A 16,503-nucleotide genomic window follows, 5' to 3' on the forward strand; every position below is an offset into this window, starting at 1 on the left:
AAAGAAATGAAGGAGCCCACATGCCTGTCGATAGGGAAGTGGTTTAAAACAAGATGATACATTCACGCCAAGAAATATGATGCATGGCCTCACTGGAAAGCAAGAGGCAGCTCTGTGTGCATTGGCAGGGAAACACATTGCGGCAACACCAGCAGGAACAGCAGCCAGACCCCCAGCGTGCAGTCACTAATAGATGTTATGTCCTGCAAACCCTGCAGAACTAAAGTGCCTGCATAGAAATGGGTCTGTAGGAATTATTGGCTGCCCTGGTAACAGCGGCTGTGTGGGAAAGGAATTCAATGGTAGAGATGAGTTGTGGAGGAGGCAGCCTAGGGAATGTGGCCTCCCTCTCAACAGCTCCATTACTCACACGTGACAAAGAGAACACATGAATGCAGAACCCAGGGCCGGCACCGTGGCATAGTGGGCTTAGCCACCATTTTTGCAATGCCAGCATCCCACTTCAGAGCACCAGTTTGAATGCTGGCTGCTCCACTTCCAACCCAACTCCCTGCCAATGGGCCTGGAAAGGTAGTGGAGGATACCTCGAGTGCTTGGGCCATGCACCCACAAGGGAAACCTGGGATGAAGTTCCTGGCTCCTGGCTTCTGCCTAGTTCAGCCCTGGTTGCAGTCATTTGAGGAGTGACATATATATGTCTCTGTGTCTCCCCCACTTTCTGTTAACTCTGCTTTTCAAAGAAATAAATACACTTGTTGAGGAGGAGAAGGAGAAGAAGAAAGGAAAGAGAGAAAGAAAGAAAAAGAAAGGAAGGAAGGAAAGAAACAAAGAAAGAGAGCGAGAAAGAAAGAACTTAGAAACTATGCAATCCAGTTGAGGATTTGGCCAGAAGTTGGAGGCGGAGGTGCGGCGGGGGGGACAATGCTGTGTGCATGACATCGCCGAAACTCACAACCAACCTCAGCACCCTCTTGCAGGAACCAGCTGAATGAGCACAGGTGCCTCTGACAAAAAAGATGCTGAAGAGCAGCTGTAAACAATGGGACGGCCCCAAACAGAAAAGCACGCTCCGCTGAATCAGGCAAGCTGCAGAGAATGCTGGATCTCGGGGGTTTTTCAAACAAAGCCAAAGGTTACCATCCACGTGGGATGCAACTGTTGTCCAGACCCCTTGCAAGGACAGGGGAAAGATGTGCTCCCCAAAAGGCTGGACTGAGTTCAGTCCCTGTACTGACACCGGCTGAGGGGTCTTGGGGCTTACCCTGGTGCCTGGAGCTCCTTCTACCTATTTAGCACGGGATGACAGAAGATGCCACTCCCAGAGTTGCAGGAGAGAAGGGATCAGATCTGCTCTCCCAGGAGGGATCTGGGTGGTATGCTCCCTGCCTGCCAGAAGCAGGTTTGAGCTGGGACAACTGGTCACCTAAAATCTTCAGGCACGTATACACTAAACAAGTGTTAACAAGGAGCTCGCGTCGCTCGTGTATCTATCTACTAGAAACTAAAAGGGGACGGTCACCTGGTCCAGAACTGCCCGTGACACGTCCACTTTGTTAGGGTCCCCACCCATGCCTGTGCTGGTGGTGTGGGCTCCAGAGCCTGGCACGCCAGCCACCCCTGGTCACTGCCAGGAGGGCACCTGTCCAGCTGCCACCAGCCCTCACCTTGACAAAACTGCATCTAGTTCTAAGACTGTGACTGCAGAGACAGGGCAGCCCAGACAGGCCCAACCCTCAGAACACAGCCATCCTCCCTGCTGTGGTCGCGACACCAGGGGGACAGGCAAGGACCAGTGATGAGTGTTCTCACCTGCCTGCATCCTGCGATTTAATATAGTTTTGACATTTCTCCAGCTGAGTGGCAGCCAGGTCTCCAGCCGCAGGAAATCAGGCGGATAAAAGCTGGAGCAGAGGGCACGGAGACCTTGACTTCCTGTCATTTTGCCACCAGCTCTGCCAGAGATGAGCCAGTCCACAAAGCCGCTGGAGTCGGTGGCAGAATGGATTGGGACAGAGAGCAGCAGAGAGTGAGGAGCCCATAGAACAGCTCCCCACTGGAGAGTCACGCAGCCCTGATGCTGCCGCCGCCTCCTTGGTATAGCAGTAGCTTCAGGAAACTCCATCAGCTGTGCAGAGGGGACCCCAGGCAGCTGGCAGTGGGACCCAGGGGACTCCAGGCTGGTGTATGGAACACCTACTGTGTGTCAGGCCGGGGCAGGCCCATGCTGAGCTGGACTGACAAGGCCCCAGCTATCAGCAGCACAGTATCCTCCAACCCTGGTGGGCTCCTGCAAGCCCACCCCCATGCTAAGTGCTCCACATGCAGCTCTCACATCTAAAATCCTCAAAAATACCCTCAGACTGATTTTTGCAGAAAAGGAGGCTCTGGGAAGGTCAGAGTGTCACCTGTCATGAAATGGTAGAAACTAACATTGGAGTTTGTACCCCAGCCTCTAGAACTGCTGTGGAGCCCCGGAACCTGAGTGCATGCCCTGGCTATGGTCAGGTCATTAGCCTCATTAAGCTGGCTGCAAGGGTGCCCTCCTGGAGTGAGTGGTGGGAGAAAGAGACTCTTACATATATCTGTTCTCTAAATTATGTGTATTTGAAAGAGTTACAGGAAGGCGGGGGGCGGGCAGAGAGAATCCTCCATCCATTGGTCCACTCCTCAGATGGCAGCCCTAGCTAAGAGGACCAGGTCAAAGCCAAGAGCTTCTTCCAGATCTCCCACAGAGATGCCAGAGCCCAAGCACTTGGCCATCCTCTGCTGCTTATCCTAGGCCATTGGTAGGGAGTCGGATCCCAAGTGAGCAGCTGGGATTTGAACTAGCATCCACAAGGGATGCTGGCACCACAGGCAGCTTTACCTGCAGTGCAGTGTGGAGCTATATCCATTCCCACAGCATACCTGACTGCTTCCTGCCACGCAGAGCCAGCGCCTGGTAACAGGGGACTACCCTTCCCATCCTGAACAGTGCTCCCATGGCTTGAGTCACCCACAAGTTCCTTCACAGTCCCCTCCAGTCCCTGCACCCCTGCTCTGGCATCCCAGGTCCCCTGTGCCCACAGCTCGTTTCCCCTCATTCTCACACCCCAGTGATGGGCGCTGACTGCTGAGTACCCAAATCCCTGATTGGACCATGAGATACCTAACACAGGGCACTGCAATTGAGTTTGGAGTTGAAAATGAAAGCCAGACCCTGACTCCAGACAAGGAGACCCTATCCAAGAAGGGGGAAAGGGAGCTGGGGTGGGAGGAGAGGCCCCAGGATTGTTTCACTCAGGCCCTGCTACCCCCTACCTAACCCAACAGGTTTCATTCCATAGCCAGCTCCCAGCACTCACTGACGGGGGAGGGGCACTCCTGCCTCCACCCCTGAGCAGAGAGCTCCCCCGCCTTCCTTTCCCCTGCTCCCCACCAGCCAAGTCATGGCTGCCTTGTCCCCCAGCTCCCCTGAACCCACCGCTGTCCAACCCGGGAAGTAAGAGAAAGCTGGAGATTGGGACTCTGGGATTTTAATTTGAGCCACAAGAGGGAGAGTGTTTCCAGTTGCAGAAATGGGGCTGCCGTGGTTGCAGGCTGAGGAGTCGGGAATTCTGTCTGAGAATCTGCCTTGGAGAAGCCCACTAAATGTGCAGATTTGGCACTGAGAAGGTCGTAGATACAGCACCGTGCAATCCCAGGCTGGAGAAAAGCACTCAGGCAGGGCTGGCCATCTATAAACTCCTACTGATGCAGCAACACCCAGACTCGAGACCTCCTCTCCCAAAAGGCCCCCCTCTGCCTGTTCTACACTCCTGTGATGTAAACTGATGTACATCTCTCTTCTGTCTCTGCAGTTTAAAGCCTCCTCCACACACAGGACCACACCATGATTTAGTCCTGCGTGTCTCATTCCCGAGCCACAGGAGTTCTGCCAGGACTAGCTCGCTCTCTCTCTCTCTCTCTCTCTCTCTCTCTCTCTCTCTCTCTCCCTGTCAGCAGCATATAGGCTCTGGGATCTTGAGGACACAGCCCCCTGCCATAAGCACCAGAACCCCCATCCCACTGCACAGGACCTGCACCTGCAAGCACCTCTAGACAGAGAAACCACTGACAGGGGAAAACAGCTCAGCCTTAACCTGCTGGCCAAAGCTGAGCCCACGTGAGACACCCCACGGGCTTCAGGCAGAGGACTTTGCAAAGGACAGCTATTCGCCCTGGGGCAGGAGCCTCTTGGGCCACCACAATCAGTTTGCCCTGTTACCTGCTGCACTTTGCATGGGCCCATGAAATCTTGTGTTGCAACCCATGCCTTCCAGGGGAGTGGAAGACACCATTCCCCCTGTACCCCGCTTCCCAGAGGGCCCCTGAGCTCAGTCAGTGTCCATGTCTGCAGTCAGGATGAATACATGACACATCTGGGGTGAAGAAATCCCCAGGCCTCCAGCCCCAGCAGCCCTGATCCCATCTGTACCTCCACCTCTAGAGCCATCAGCACAGCCGCAATCCAGCCCATTTGCACAGATATGGCTGCACACTGCCCACCACCGAGATCAGTGCCAGACCTGAGAGCTGGCAGCCTGCTGGGCTCCCTCTGCTAGCAAGTTAGTATGTTTCTGCCAGAGCTGAGCAGCAGGGAGGGAGCAGCGCATGCATGCATGCAGCCGAGGCCCTGAAATCAATCCCAGCTCTGCAGGTGCTGCTGGCCTCACTGCCACCTGCTGCATCCGCCATCCCAGCCCCAGCAGCACTCAGGTCCCGACTGTTGCTCTCCAAGCCCCGAGCCTCCATCCCCAGCACAAACAACCGCATCTGCTTTCCCTTCTTTTATTTTTCCTCCCCATTCTTGCCTTTGCCCCCTTGCCTCCCTAGACCCATCACCTTTCTCACAGAGCTTGGAGACTGGTCTCCAAATGAGGTGAGAAAGATGCTGAGCACCTCCAGTGTCTTCCTGCTCTGTAGAAAAACAGAGGTTTGTCCTCAGTGTGGGTGTGTAGTCGCAGAGCCGACCGAGCAGGGCAGTCACTGGAAGGTCAGGCTACATACAGAATAGCAGATACTGCAGCAGGAAGAAAAAGAATTCAGAGGAAAGGAGATGGCCACGCTGAGAGCAGAGAGGAAGAGCTCAGAGACAAGATCTGAGGAGGAGCATGGGGCTGGGGCCAGCCTGACCCCCTTGGCCTGGACAACTAAACACTCTGGGCCACAGAGTGGAAGAAGAAGGGGAGGCTCTTCCTGAATTTTTCCTAACTCACTTGGTCTACTTGCACACCCCAGTTGCCCTGGCTTTAGTGGAGGGCCCTTTGAGGAGATAGTAGGAAGTAGGGACTGGAGCACTGGCTGAGGTTAATTCAGGGCAGCCTCGAACGCTGAGCCCATGAGCTGAGAGTTGGCATAAAGGCAGCCAAGAACCTTGTTGGAGTCGGTTTTCCTGCATGTGTGCTGTGACGTCTTCGGCCGTGCCCCTTGCTGCAGAGGCCTTGTGGGCATCTGCCTTTGGAGTAACCACTAGGTGGGGAGAGCCACATGTGGCAGGAGGACCAGGGAGAAGCTTTCTACTTCATCAGCAGAGGTGACAGTGGCCTGAGCTGGACTAGCATGTGGGGCGAGGAGGTACAATGAATGGGATAGGATCACAGGACGGGAGGAAGCAGAAGAAGAGAACCCAGACACCCAGTGGTTGGCCACTGGGCATCCAGTAGGGTCTCCGCTGGGCATTCCACAAGTTCCAGGTCACGTACCTGCAGGCTGCAGCCCCATAGAAGTCCAACATAGGCCACTGCATCAGAGACTCAGTGCAGCCACCAAGCAAGCGCTCGTCACAGGCTGTGCCCAGAGCAATGGGACACTGAGTGATCCATGCGTCTCGTCCAGGGTCAGCAGAGCCCAGCCCCAGCACCATCCTGTCTTGATCAGAAATGAAAAAGGACTTTTGGATTTTCTGGCAGAAAGAAGGATGAGACAGGGTCTTTGTTCTTTTGTGTTCTAGTGCCACCCCTCAGCCAATCAGAGATCTGGTCTCTGCAAGCCTTCTGTCAGGTTCAAGCTCGAGGGTGCTCAGACACCGTTGCTGGACTTGAAAGGACTTCCAGGGCAGAGCCAAGCAGGGGATCTGATCCAGCTCAAGTCACAGAACCACTAAGGGCTGCAGATCCCCTCCAGCTGGACAGCTCTGACCCGCCCTCCAGGGTCCACCACCACATCCAGTCGCTGGGCATCCAAGCCAGACAAGAAAGTGGCAGGGGTGGAGGGCACAATGTGAGGCTCAGGGGCCCCAGGACCCAACTGAAGTGCTGCCCTGGAGCCTTACAATTCCCACCGGCTCAACCCAAATGTACACCATGTCCAGGACTGCTCTAGACTGAAGCCAGGAGCCCAGAAATCAATTCAGTTCTCCTATATGGGTGAGAGGGACCCAAGTGCTTCAATTGTCACTTGTGCTCCATGGCATGCATTAACAGGAAGCTGGAATTGGAAGCAGAACCAGAACTTGAACCCAGGCACTAAGAAATGGGATGCCAACATCTTAACCATTAAGTTAAATGCCCATTCCAATCACATGTTCTTTTTACCAGCCAAAGCCCACATGCTAAAGAAAGGCTGGCTAGCTACAATGACTATCTATGCTAGAAGATAAAAAAAAATTAATGCAATAAAGGAGCAGAAAAACAAGTAAACTGAGGTCTGGATACACGAATGAATGAGCTAAATGGAGAGATGAGCGAGACATGATACATTGAAGAAACCATAGCAGGATTACTCTGAATAGAAGGAAGCTGGTCTGCCCAAGCAAACAAGGCTAGAGACCATCACTGACATTGTCCCACGACCATCTCTCAGGACAGGAGACCGAGGAAGAAAGAGCCTGGGAACTTACTGGTACAAGACAGAGCTGGGACTGTACCGCAGAGCCCACACAGCCAGCTCTGCCTCAGGCCGGAGCCATGGCTGAGCCTTCCTACCACATCCCAGCCCACTCCCAGCTGGCAAGATGAGGTCCGGCAACGCATCTCTGAGGGTGTGAAAGCTGCTTCAATTCCAAGATGCTGCCATGTGTCCTGGACACTCTGAATGGGAACCACTCCAGCCATAGCAGAGGAGACCTGGCGTCTTTGGAGGGGCACACTCCGTCCCCCATCTGTACGACATAACCAGCATCCCTGTGAGCTCCAGCTCCATTCTCTCCCTCACCTGTCTAACTCCCATCTCTCCCACCAAGAACCCAAGCCACAGATCTCTCAGACACAGCATTTGAGGCCTACCAGGGACTCCCTTGCCCAGTGGGAGGTGGGGCATTCAAGGATCCAAGATGCCCCGCCCCTTAAACGCAGGCACCCTCATGCACCTGCTAGTAGCCACCATGCACATACTCAGCCCCTGTCCCGCCCCAGGTCCATAGGCCTACTTCAACCTGGAGACACTGTGAAGGCCCTGTGCTCCTGCACAGAGGAACAGGGTGACCCCTACATCCCGGAGACAGAGGTCAGGAGGGGAGAAGGGTGGGGTGTCACTTAGGGCCAGGCCAGGTACACCCAAGAAACTGCTAGCTGCAGCCCTGAAGCCCAGCCAGACACCTCTGGAAGGTGCTGTCTGGCCTCCTCTGGCCAGATGTGAACAAACTGGAGCTCCTGCACCACTCAGGACCCAGCCAGCCGGTGGCAGCCTCACTGTGGGGAGGATCCTGGGGAGCCACAGCCACCAGGGACAGAGCTGTGTGGCACCCTGGCCTTTTTTCCATCCCCACAACTGAGTGGTCACCCACCCACAGAGGTGGCAGGAAGTTCCTGGACCTACCACAGGGAGATTTCAGACCCCAAAGCCACTGGGGCCCCAGGGGACACAGGAGAAGAACTGGAACCTTGAGACCCTAAGGGGAGGGGTGTGCTGAAAGAGAAAGGAAAAAGACAGGTGCACTTGGAGCCCCATCCTCACAGGCTGGGGGATGGATGCTCACACTGTCTCAGGTGATTATCAGCACAGCCCTGGGAACTTGTGCTAATGTTACAGATAGGAAAGCTGAAGGTCAGATGGGCTATGGCGTGGCCAAGTCCGCGGCTCCTCGGCAGCAAGGTCAGGAGTCCCCAGCATGCCCATGTGCCTGCAAGCCTCAGTCAGCACAGACGAGAAATCACCAACAGCCCCTACCCGCATCCGGCAGAGTGTGGGGCTCAGGGCTGGAGTCGTGAACTCTGGAAAAGCCTGGACTGAACTAAGGGCATGGACTCTGAGCCTCCACTGGGGCAATGCACTTTCAAGATGCATGCCCCTCCCTCCAGGCAGTCTCCCTGATTTTCCCACAGAGCAGCTCATCCCCTCACATGTTTATGGTGCTGGGTACTCAACACCAGTCATTCTGCTAGACCATAGCACCCTGAAGGCAGGGACCGTAAGCGTCTTGAGCAGTACTGTCTGTATCACCAAATCTGACATGCAGCAGGTGCTCAATTGGCTATTAATGCACTAATAGATGGACAGATAGATTATGGATTGATGGATGGATCATGGGTAGCTGATGGAAGGATGGCTAATGGATGGGTGGGTGGTGGATGACGGATGGTGGATGATGAATGGATGGCTAATGGCTGATGGATGGATAGATGATGGATGCACAATGAATGATGGATGGATGGGTGCAGGATGATGGATGGAACAGAAACCACAGGTCTAACACTCAGAACTGATTCAGAGCCCCTTGGATTCCAGCTCAAACCTGTCCCTACTTGGCCAGGAGCGCCTCATCCTACAGAAGGACACATTTTTACGTAAGATGTTCCCTTGCTCCCCTGTGGTCTCAGCCCACAGTCAAGGATGTGGCAGCTCTGAGAAGCTGTCATCACTCAGTGGATGGCCCGGCAGGTGGTTCTGTGAGGTGCAGGGAGGACACCTGGGGGAGACTCACAAAGCTCTGCCAAGTATCAAATGACAACAAGTTCACAGCCTGGTTCTCCACGAAGGGCGTGGTCATCTCCCACTGATCGGCCAAGTTCCTACCAGACTCTTCTCCCCTCATCTCATTCAGCTCTCGTCACTCCCCTGTGAGCTGCTGCTGCTCATCCCTGCAATGCAGATGGGGAAACTGAGGTACACAACGGGCAGTAACATGCCCAGCCCCCCCCAGCCGGGCTGGCCCCTGCACATCAGACCACGGGGTTTTGCATGCTCACGGTGCCCTATCCCGCATCCCCTGTAACTCTACCAGTGTCCACTCTACAGTACAAAGCTGATTCCAGTGAGGCTGAGAAGGTTCCACAACCAAGAAGATGTAGCCACTCGAGGGCCTTAGCACCTTCCAGGCCTCACACATCACTCTCACCTTCCTCTGCTCCGCAGCTACCAGGGGGTTGTGCTCTACTTCCTGGATGAGCCACAAGGGCTCCCCCAGGGGCAGTCACAATCCAGCCACCCGGCACACTGGACAGACCACTCCCACCCAGAATCTGGGATCACACTTAGTGGCCCTCCGGACTGCCTGTCCTGGGACCCCTTGACACTCCCCTCTGGCCTGAAGACTCTCACATCCTACTCCGGGCAGGAAGGAGGCAGTAATGGCTCCAAGGGCCTGCTGGAGTGTGTAGCAGTCAGATGTGCCCCCAGGAGCTCCTGTTTGATCCCAACCCACCCCACCCACAAGGTCTCTGCTGCCACCCCCTGACCCAGCAAAGCCTCTGGACAGGAATGAGGCACATCTCACAGGCATTTCAGAGTACATGTCTGAAGTTAGGGATACAACTGTCTCCAGGGACAGCCACAGCTGCAGTCCTGTCCTGTGAAAGGAGTTGCCACCACCCTCAGGGGCCTTTGTTAGGAGTGGAAAAGAGTGTCACAAGATTAGAATAGGTGTTCAAGGTGCCACAAGTGATCAGAGCCCACCCAGATCCTAGCGACCACAGTGGCAGAATTCCATCCCCCAGCCGGGCCCAGCTACTCCATTTCCGGGCTGATGGTGCCACCGTGTGGCCGGATTCCTCCATGACAGCCCCAAGGCCTGTGACTCCCACCCCACTGAGACCCCATGGCTGCAGGGCACTCATCATTTCACCACACAAACATGTATCTTCTATCACATGATGCACCTGCAACACGGGCAAGAACAAATCAATCAGTTTTAAGTGTTTGATGCCATAATACCAACAGCCAAGGCAATCCCTGAGATTGTCATGGGGCCCATTTCAAAGATCAATAGCAAAAGGCAGGACTTGAATCCAACAGATCTGGCTTCCTCCCCTGGCCCCATCAAAACACGTCTATAGAGAATCCTTCCCATCTCTGTGTCTCGGGATGTTAGATAGTACTGATGCCATTTTACTTTATCTGGTACTTATCCACATGGAATACCATCCAGGCAGCATGACCACATAGGAATGCCCCCTCCGTCTGACACAGGCCTCAGATCTCACTGTGTGTGCCCATGCTCAGAATCCAGGCTGCAATAACAGATCCAAGGCACAGTCACGCTGGGCTCCTTAGGGTGACAGCCAATGTTCCCGTGCACCTGTGCCAGCCTGCAGCCTATTCCACTGGCTGTCCTCAGCCCTCCTCCACACAAAACACTCCCCAACTTCATTCAAACCCTACAGTCTTTGTTGTCAGGTTCCCCAACAGCAGACAAGAGTAGTAAAAACTACAGTGGATCTGGCACAGTGCAACTTCTGGTCTCGGGTCCCAGTACCCAAGGAACTTTGTTCCATTGTAGTGTAGCATCGTCCTGCCCGTGCACCCTCACACAGTGGTGTTAGATCAGCTCAGTTATCCCTGGGAAAGAGAGACCAGCTTTAGCCCCAGCTCTGACGCTCACCAACCACAGCACACCAAGCAGGCCCCTGCCAGTCTCTACACCTGCCCTGTGAAACAGAACGATCAGCACGTGACAGGCATGGCAAGAAGTGCTGCGATTCAGGCCAGGTTTGTGCAAAGTGCTCACAACAGCGGCTCCCACACAGCAGGTGCCCAGCCCTTAGTTCAGCAGCGACTCCCCTCGAGTTCAGCCTCTGTGAAGCTCAGAATCCTGAGTTTCAGTCCCAGTTTGGGCTTGGGAGTGAGGGATGAGTTATTTAAGCTCTCAGACTTCAGAGCCCTTCCCTCCATCACCACAAGAGGGAGCAGCAGCAGCCATGCACAGCCAACACACGGACTGCAGTCCTTTCCCCAACAAAGGAGACTCAGAAGAAATTTCTCCCCACTTCCTACCACCCCGTGACCGTCACTCTGGCATCAGTGCACACAGAGGACGACAGAACAGGAGCCTGGAGGCAGGGAGGCCAGCTAACCAGCCCCAGCCCTAGCTTGCGCCATAGTGAACCTCAGAGAGGCCGCGTTCATTCTCTGAGCCAGAGTCCAGGGTTCAAACCCCAGCCCTACAGTTGGCTGCCCATGTGACGTTTTACAGCTGGCAGCCTTGATTTCCTGCAGAGCAGTTTCTTAAAAGCCTCTGTACGAAAACACAGCCCAAAGCTGCTAACTCAGGACAGGCATGGAGCACAGTGGGTAAGACGCCTCCTTGGGTGCCTGATTCCCAGATGAGGTGTTAGGGTTCAAGTCCCAGCTCCACTTCTAATTTCAGCTTCTTGTTAACACATAGCCTGGGAAGCAGCAGATGATAGCCACACTCTAGCATCTCTACCACCCCATGGGAGACCCAGACACAGCTCAAGACTCCTGGCTTCAGCCTGGGTCCAGCCCTAGCTGTGATGAGTATTTGAGTAAATGATCATTCTCCGTGTGTGTGTGTGTGTGTGTGTGTGCGCGCGCACGCATGCGCGCCTGTGTGTCTGCGTTTCAAATAATTTTTTAATATTTTTAGTATATTTTGAAGGCCAACAACTCCGTGGGTAATGCAGACCCTTAGAGGTTGCTCCACCCCATGAGCAGAAAAGGCCCCTCCCCACATTAAGGGGTCCCAGTGCCCCAGCCCCCTGGTTTGTAGGCAACTCAACAAAGGAGGTCAGCCCCAGCTCAAGCAGCAGCAAGCTGAACCGTTCCCATCACCTGCAGAATTAGTTGCTTTTACTTCTGGAACGGATGGGATACTGGGACTCTCCACCTCCACCACTTTTTTCAAAGACTGTTGGTCCAGAAGAAACCATCTAATTAAAAGAGAAGAAATGCAAAAACAAACCCAAGGGTGGACCTCGTCTTCCTCCACCTCTTGTAAATCCATTCATTGAGTTGTAATGGCAGAGACAAGCCCCTCGTGGAACCTAGCAAGGGACTCAGCTCGCTGTGTGGCCCAGAGACTGCCATTGTAGTCTAGGGCCGCAGGAAAGAAAAGGGGGAAGATCTTAATTAGTTCCATCCTGCTTATACAAAACTGGGACCAGCAGAACTGTAGCTTACAAAGTAACTCACCATCTGCTTGTGGGTTGGGCTGTCCTTGGAGATGCTGGTTCTCAACTCCTCCTCCTCCAAGAATCAAACCTAGAGCCCAGACTGCCACTGAAATCAGGCGGAGAGAGTGAATTTTCTGAAGACCTGGAGCAGATGTCAAAAGAATGGGAAAGTGTTTGGGGGTGAGCCATCCCGGGAGGGGGCCTCTGCCTTCATCAGAGTCTGGGTCTGGGGGAACTAATACCAGCCAAGGCTGTGTGTGGCTTCCTTCTGGCTAGAGCCAACCAACAAGGATGCCAGTGGCTCTACCCACCTAGCTTCCTAACGCTGGCATCTGATAACAGCCCCTCCCCTTTGAGAAACCACTGCTCAGCTCCCTCTCCCCAATTCTGGGAGAGTTCCGGAGGAGCCACGCACCTGGCACCACCCCTGGCTCAAGAGATGGACAGCACCCCAGGTCTAACCCATCAGAGCCTTACCTCCCGCTGGCTACAGTGATGGTTCCAGGAGGATCCCATAATGCAGTCTGCACTAACAAGGATGAGCTCCGTGACCCAGAAGCTTGAAGCAGGTGATTGTGTAACAAAATGGCACCATGCCCCCAGGGAGACCTGGGTGTCTGTGTGCCTGAGCAGGAGGCTGAGGCCCTCATGGCAGAAGCAGAAAGCATGAATGGAGATAGAAGCCTGACAATGTTGCTGAACCCAAGTCCTGCAGTGCTGGGGCTCCTTCAGCCCTCTGCTTGTGTGCAGGTGGTTGGTATGGCCCCTTCAGCCCTCTGCTTGTGTGCAGGTGGTTGGTATGGCCCCTGCAACCTGCGGCTCCAGCTCACCCACACTCAGGTCTGGCACCAAGACCCAACCTATCTATTGGGGACATTGTCCCTTCTGCCACCAGCCGCGTCTGCTGTTCTCTGCCCTGCTGTGGAATTCCTCGGGCAGCAATGTTGGAAACAAGAAGCACCGCTTCACCACTACGCAGCAACCATCCTGGTCACACATCACCCCCACCAAACATCTGCTGCTCAGATCCCAGACCCACCAGCTCAGCCCCGGGGCCCCCACCACAGCCACAGACCCACCAGGCAGGAGCCCTGGCGCTGTGACATCCACCAACTGGGACCCCTCCTGGACGTGACATTTGAATCCATTCCCATGCCCAGTGCCTTCTCCCAACCAACCACAAGCCTGCTTGGCAGGGTCCTCACTCCCTGACTGGCTCTCCCGGCCCCTTCCCCAGGTTGTCAAACCCTGCCCTGCTCTGCTCTTGAGTTAGGGCCCAGCTCTGCCAGGTTGTGAGTCTGCTAGCTGCCTGGGCAGATGACTGAGGGAGAGAGAAACCATTGAGTCAGTTGAACACCTGCTGTACTCAGGGATCGGACACTCACTATCACAGGCCTGGAGCTGGCTCCTACGACCATGAAGGAAACCCATGAGCCCCCTGAGCCCCCTGCCTTGCTCGAGTCCCTCCACCTGTAAGGATGTGAAACCCAGAACCTAGAGGTCACTCTGCCTCACCTTCAACAGGCAGGTCAGCTACGCTGTGGGGAGCGGGGTGTTAAAGCCGCTCCTGGCACTGAGAGGGGCCGTCGCAAGATGGCGGCTAGCCCAGGGCCAGGAGGCGGAGCTGGTATCGCCAGCAGGTAAACAGGATAGGCTAGTTCCCCCAAGGTGATTACTGGCCTATCACGTAGCGCCAAGTGGACCCACGGAGAGAAGTGATTGGTGGAGAACTATATAAAAGTAGCCGGTAAAAGCTAGTGGGAGGACAGACGGACGAAGATGGACAGAGGACGGATGGACAGACAATAGAAGACAGACAACAGACGATGATGACGAAGAAAGACTGGGGGGCGATGAGGATACTGGGGGGTGACGAGGAGAAAGACTGTGGGGAATGAAGCAGAGAGTACAGGAAGAAATGTGGGAAGAAGGTGGCGGAAAATGGGAGGAAGGGTGGTGGAAGAAGCGGGTAGGAAAGCTTAGACCAATGGGTACAGGAGCAGCAGAGAGACGGTTTTAAATGCAGCCGCTTTCGGCAGTGAGAGGTTCGGTTGTCGGCTTTTCCCAGACCCTCAAGAGTATGACCTGGCGTTTTTAGTGTCGCCGCTGCTGGGCGGCAGCGACACTACCCTGCATGTGACCAGGCAGGGCCAGCCTCAAGACCACCACACCCTAGGGATGCATGACCCATTGGCTGCTCCCTGCCTCGGTAGCAGGAGAATCTGCCCAGTCAAGCTCCTGACTCACACCCTGCAGGAACCTCATGCCACCTCCAGGTCAAGGCCAGGGTCCCTGAAAGGCCACAGCCAGGAAAGCAGCCTGGACTTGGGCCTCCTGCAGCTCCTGGCCATCCCAGGCCACAGAGAGCTACCTCAGGCCCTCTGAGGGCTGCGCTTTCTTGCCTCCTCCGCTGGGCCCCTATGCCCATCATTCATCCTCTCTAAATGACCTTCAGATCCCACCCAGGTCCCCTCTGTCCTCTCTCCTCCTATCCTTCCCTGCAGCTACCCCCTTCTGCCAGCCCTGCTGGCTCTCTGTATAGCTTCCTGCCTAAAGTCCTTCTTCTCCCAAGACCAGGAGCCACAGGCAGTCACACGACCACAGACCTCGGGCAGTGTCTGCCTTATCTTCAGGGCCTGGCATATGCCTGGTGCTTAATACTCAGTGAATGAATGAATGAATGAATGAATGAAAAGGAACCTTCTCTAGGATTCCCCTATTTCCCTCCTGCACCCCTTCTCCCTCTCCACATTACCCCTGCTGGCTTTGTTCCATCTCCAGATCCCCTCCAGCCCCCTCTCTGTGAACCCACCTGCTACTCACCCCCAGGAGCAGGCAGAACCCCCCAAACACCCATGCCTTGCCCAGCCCTGTTCCAGGTACCCCCAGTATGGCCTCTGTGTGAGTTGGAGACCAATGCCTCAGTTTATTGCCAGGAAAGCTGAGGTCAAAAGTGGAGTAGCTTGAGTGGCTCCAAAGAGGGCTCCCAGGCCTCTCCAGCGTCAGAGCCAGCGGCCTCCACCCTGCCCAGCAGGTGCCCCAGGTGTCTCTCCCTTACCTGAACTCCACAATAACAGCCCTGCCAGGCTGGGTCATTGCAATTTCTCCTGGTATATTTCTTGTTGTACATCTCCAGTTCACAAAGCATAAGCATCCAAGGTATTTAGTCCACAAGCTGACCATGTCCAGGCTTGCCCAGCAAGAACATAACCCAGCTGAGCGCCAGTCCATGGAGAAAAGGGGTCCACAGGGGTCCTTGCAGGACTTGTCACCCTCAAACCTCAGGCAGAAGTTGATTCCCAGAGTCTCTTGTGAGAAGTATTGGGAAACTGAATCCAATCATAGCAATTAGACCTGGGATCTTGGGGAATCCACCAGAGTTAAGCGTCAGCTCATCACACAGAGATTTGTCTGTCTGCAACTCCATTTCACTCCTGGCAGCCAGCATAGGTCTAATCTACACGTGCTACAAGTATTTGCTGCATAACAGAGTGATGTCCCAGAGTGGCACACTCTTCCCACCCTCCACACCCTGCCTGCCTGAGCTCTGGTACATGCAGTCTGGCTCTGCTCAATCCAGAGAATGGCTGTCATCATCTATGCCTCATGGTGAAGCTATTTGCCCCTAGAAGCAGGCAGAATCAGGGGGTGTTGCCAGAAATAGGTGGGCTCAGCTCCCACAGGAGGGCCATGAACTCTGCGGTGCATGCTTTGGGATGGCCCCCACCCCCAGCAGATAACAGGTGCCCCTGGGAGGAAAAGCCCCAGGAGGACAAGTGGCTGCACTAGCTCAGAGGACCAGGGAGGTTTTGACGGACCAACAGGTGTGGGTATTCCCCAAGCGGCAGCCATGTGCCATCTTCATTCTGGGTACCTGTGCAGGGGGCACTGTGTGAGTGCTCCCCACTCACCATCTCATCCAACCCTGCAAAGGGGCTGGGGTTTCCTCTCCATGGCTGGAGGATGTGGGATGCAGACAGGGAAGGGCCTTGCCCGTCACCAGGGGCAGAGAGAGGGTCCTGGAGCTGTCCTGTCATTTCCCAGGAGAACCAGGACAGCTGAGTGAAGGACAGCTGAGAACAGGGGACAGCTGAGTGAAGCCCCTCAAGCATTTGCTCAAGTTGGCAGAAAGGTTTCCAAGGTGTAGGGAATGTCCCAGGCAGGGGGTATAACCAAGACTGATGAGGGAGACCCATGTGGCAATTCAAGATGGCTGCAAATTCTGCATTAATCT

The sequence above is a fragment of the Ochotona princeps genome, chromosome 2 (assembly GCF_030435755.1).
Source record: "Ochotona princeps isolate mOchPri1 chromosome 2, mOchPri1.hap1, whole genome shotgun sequence".
NCBI classification, from domain to species: Eukaryota; Metazoa; Chordata; class Mammalia; order Lagomorpha; family Ochotonidae; genus Ochotona; species Ochotona princeps.